Source organism: Dipodomys merriami, unplaced genomic scaffold (genome assembly GCF_024711535.1).
Source record: "Dipodomys merriami isolate MVZ:Mamm:240054 unplaced genomic scaffold, mDipMer1.0.p SCAF_294, whole genome shotgun sequence".
NCBI lineage: Eukaryota > Metazoa > Chordata > Mammalia > Rodentia > Heteromyidae > Dipodomys > Dipodomys merriami.
This window is the reverse complement of record NW_027204426.1, coordinates 862,501-867,500: the sequence shown is the minus strand read 5'-3', so window position 1 is coordinate 867,500 and position 5,000 is coordinate 862,501.

The following is a 5,000-nucleotide window of genomic DNA, read 5'->3' as shown; positions in this document are numbered from 1 at the left end:
CCACACACACCGGGATCCTCGGCTCCGGAGGGCCAGAACCCCCCCGAGCGGCACACCACCACGGGCACGGCGGCCCCGGAACACCGCGGGGCCCGGCGCCCGGCACGGCGCCGTCGTCGCCAACGGGCGGCGGCCCACACAGACGCTCGGGAACAGCGTCGCCAGGGGCCGGAGGGGGAGGGGGACGGGACCCCCCAAAAACCCCACGGCACCCCAAGCACGAGGCCGGGAAGCCACACACCACACGCCCTCGCATCGCGACCCAGCACAGGCTCCAGGCTCCGCCACTCGACACACCGCGCGCGAGGCAGGGGCGGGGACGGATCGGGAACGTCCTCCACTCACCACACCAGACGACGGCCCGGGAGAGGCCCCGCGGGACCCTCCCCCAGCTCGGAGGGGGGAGGCGCGGGCACGCAGTTACCAACGCGGGCAGCCACTAACGCTCAAAAGCGGGACAGGGAGCGGCAGGGCCGCGGGAGCCCATCGGGGGCGGGCCCCCGCCAACCCGGCAGCGAACGCCGCCTCCCGAACGAGGATCGCTAGAGAACCTCTCCTCACTCTGAGGGTGGCCCGCACCCAACCCCGACGGGAACCCCGCCGGGACCAGCACACATCAAAGGCGTCCATCCTTCCCACCACGGGTGGCAGGGAGGGGTGGGGCGGGGGGGGTCTGCGGCAGCAGCAACACCAACCCTGGTCGGTCGGCCTTGCCGTGTGGGGCCAGAGCAAGGTCGCGCACACGGGCGGGAAAGCCCGCACAGGCCCGGCTCGCCTCCCACTGCAACATCTCAGGTCCCCCGGTGCAACAAGAGCCAGGTGACACGGCAGGGAAGACAAGCCAGGACCAGGGCCGGCAGCTCATGCGGGGAAGCCACCCGCCCGGCGCAAGAAGGGAAGAGCGCTCCTCCTCTGGGGAACCGCCTCGACCCCCCCCCCAGCAGAGACGTCAATCTCTGCGATAACTTTTTTCTCACTCGCACAAGCCCCACAAACCCAAGGACGGCCGGGACACACCACGGGCAGCAGGCTGGCACAAGGCAACGGACAACGCCGGGATCGGGAACGACACCACCACTCAGCCTCAGGCACCTGAGAGAACCGACCGGGAGCGTTCCGGGAGCACCGCAAGAGGGCAGAGCGCGAGGCGCGGCTTTTCACACCACACAGCACGGGCAAGCACGGAGCACCGACCCTCCCTCTCCGCGGAGAGAGCCGACCCCCGTGCCGATAACGAGTCACGGGAAGAGAGGAGCAAGATCAGGGGCGCCCCCCCTCCTCCAGCGTGTACAAGTCCCCGACCTCACGGCGAGGGCAGGGAGAGCGCAGCCGGACCCGGTTGCCGCACCCCTGCCTCCCCGCACACCACCGGCGCCGGCACGGTGGGACGGTGAGGGCAGGGGCCCACGGGCAGAACGAGAAGAGCGGTCCCATTCGCCATGAATGTCCGTCCCTCGCCTGGCGCAGCTTAGGCCCGGGCCCGAAGGAGATCGCAACGTCACCACATCAATCACACCGAGGGGGCGGAGAAGACAGCCACACGGCACTCGGGAGGCGGTGGGGCCCAGGAAGCTCGGCTCCCGAGAGGGCCAACAGCCTGGGATAAAAGCGTAGCCAGGACAGACAACCTTTCATGAGTAACGAGCGAGGTAAAAGGAAAAAAAAAAATAAAAAATAAAAAAATAAAAAAATAAAAAAAATACCACGGGCTTCAGCGTCCCTGGCGCTCGGGATTACCAGGACACCTCCGCCGGGCACAGAGCCGAAAGAAGCTAGAGAGGAAAAAAAGAAAAAGAACCACGGACAGCGCTCGGGAGTAGCGCAGGTCAGCGGCCGACCAGGCCCGCCATCGGGAAGCGGGCAGGTCGGGGGAGTTGGAGCTAGGGGCGATAGGGAAAAAAAAAAAAAAAAAGCCACGGAGGTCGGACGAGCACGACGGCAGGACGGGGATGCCGCACACGCACAGGCAAGGCAAGGCAAGGCAGGACTCGCCCCCCGCCTTTTCCTCCTCAAGCCGGCCACGGCGAGGGAAGCACACCGCGCGGGCCTACCTATGCACCCCAGGCAACCAACCACTCTCCTCCTCGGCGTGCCGAGGCAAGGGCCAGAATCCGGCACCGGGAGCGGGGGAGAGATCAAGGACGACGGGACTCACTCAGCCACCAACCAACCACCACCACCACCACCACCACCACCACACCCACGAGCCACCACAGGGGCAAGGCCTGCTCAGGGCAGCGGGAGCCCGGGGTGCGGGGGGAAGGGCAGGGGGACCCGGACCGGGAAGAGACGGGAAAGGCCCGGCACACAGCATCCGAGAGAGCCCCAAAAGACCCGCTGACAGCCACCGGGACACAGCATGCCAGCACCCTCCTGCAGGTACAAAATCCTCACGTCACCACGCCAAAACCAGCTGGTCACGCAGGGGCGACAACTCGCTGGCGACAGGGACCTCTCGGAAACCACATCGGGGACACCTGTCCCCAACACGTCCCCAACAGAGCCAGACACGGAACTCTCAGGGACAGCTGGTCGACCACATAAGGCGAAGACAGACGAAGAGAGAGGGCGGGAGCGGGGTCAGGGGACGCACCCGCCCCACTACCCCGGGTGCGCACGGGCTCACGGCACGAGCGGCACGGGGAGCCTTCCCCCGGCAGACGCGAGGCACCCACTCCGAGAGGCACCCAGCCACCACACCCACACCGCGCGGGGTCGGTGGTGAGCGCCCTGCCGCCAGCACGCACACACGCGGGACTCCCGGGCTCGGGTCCCCGACTCCCGAGGTGCTCCCTCCGCCTCGACTTTTCCCCTACGCAGGGCCCACCGGGCAAGTCCCCGCCATCGCGCACACCGCAGACGGTAGGTAGGTAGGTCCCGGCCCCGAGGCTCGCCTCGGCCGTGCCCACGGCTCCTCGCGCCGGAGAAGTCTGTCCTCCGGCCTCCGGGGCCGTGGAGAAGGCCGTGGAGGAAGGCCACACGGGGCCGGCGACCCAGGCCCTCGCGCCCGGCACGCGCCAAGCGCTCACTCGGAGGTGACTCCGACGACCATCCTATGTCGGGGAGGGGCGGGGTGTAGGTCCCGGCCCCGAGGCTCGCCTCGGCCGTGCCCACGGCTCCTCCCGCCGCAGAGGTCTGGCCTCTGGCCTCCGGGGCCATGGAGGGAGACCACACGGGGCCGGCGACCCAGGCCCTCGCGCCCGGCACGCGCCAAGCGCTCACTCGGAGGTGACTCCGACGACCATCCTATGTCGGGGAGGGGGGGGGGGTGTAGGTCCCGGCCCCGAGGCTCGCCTCGGCCGTGCCCACGGCTCCTCCCGCCGCAGAGGTCTGTCCTCCGGCCTCCGGGGCCGTGGAGGGAGACCACACGGGGCCGGCGACCCAGGCCCTCGCGCCCGGCACGCGCCAAGCGCTCACTCGGAGGTGACTCCGGGGAGGGGGGGTGGTCCGAGTCCGGGCCGGGACCGGCCCCACCACCTAGCGGCTCACCCGGGGACCCTTTCCCCCGACTCCCGAGACGTCCCTCGTACTCTCCTTCTTTCGCCCTCAAAGACCAGAGTCCAGGGAGGGGAGGAGGACAAGGCGTCGGGCCCAGACAGAACTACGGGAGGGGAGGAGGACAAGGCGTCGGGCCCAGACAGAACTACTGGTCGACCCGACCAAGCCGCCACCCCCGGCACAGACCGGGCACGGAAGAGAGAGCGGCGACTCACGGCCCCACCCCGCGCTCGCCTGCGGGCGCAAAGTCCGACAGAACAGCCGCCCCGGCGCCACAGCGACACCACGGCGACAGTCGCGCCCGGCACCCGGTAGAGGCCGGGCCTCCGCCCGGCTCGCTGCCGCCAGACCTCCTCCTTCACTCGCTCGCTCGGCTGAGAACGAGGGGACTGTCATATCAAGGCGGACGCCAGGGGGAGCACGACAACCGCCTTCCAACGACCGACTCCACCGAGCCGCCGTACCCCGGATCGGCGCGCGCCGGGCGGCTCTGAGCTCCGGAGACACAGAACACGGAAACGAATCGCCTCACTCCCCACCGCCACGCACCGAGAGGCACAACCTAGGTCAGGACCTGCAGCCGGGTCCTCTCTGCGACCTCACGAACGACACCAGAGCCACCAGAGACCTAGACCGAGATCGAGCCGCCGCCGCCGCCGCCGCCAGCGACCAAAGTGAAACCAGGAACCAGGACGGGAGTCGCCCGAACGGAGCGGCCCGAACCCGAGAACCGGGAAGCCGGGATCGGTCCCAAGCAGGAAGGGGCGGCAAAGACGGCAGGCCTGCACCACGAGAGAAAACGAACCGGCCACCCGCACGACCTCCGCCGCCCGTGGCAAGACCCCCACCCCCACCCAACATGGCCAGAAAAGGGCAAGTGAGCGCTCGTCCCACCGTCTGCCCGCCCGTCTTTTTTTTTTTTTTGGGGGGGGGGGTGTTTGTACGTTTTGTTTTCTTTTTCCCCCAGATGGAAACCAGAAAGAAACAACAACAACAACAACAACAACAACAACAACAACAACAAAAAACTCCCAAAGATGGGTCGGCTCCAGCAAGAGACGAGCCCTCGGGAGGCACCCCGCTCACTTGTGAAAGTCCGCCGCCCGCCCGCCCCACAACACGCTCCCTCCCCCCGCCCCCACCCGCCCCCCCCCTTCACAGGCAGGGAAAGGGCAGGGGGAAGGCCAGAGAGAGGTTTCTTCTAACACAGAGAGGGTAGGTACACGTCACGCACACAGGTCTGGAAAACCACGGTGACAGCGCCATGGGAAGCGTGAGTCCACTCACCCATCACTAAATGACAGGAAAGCCAAACGAGAGCCGCTGGCTGGGCAGAAAAGGCCTTTGACAAAATTCGACATTCATTCATGCTAAAAGCTCTGGAGAAAATAGGAATAGAAGGAACATTTCTAAAAACAATAAAAGCCATTTATGACAGACCAATAGCCAATATTATACTTAATGGGGAAAAGCTACAACCAATTCTCCTAAAATCAGGAACA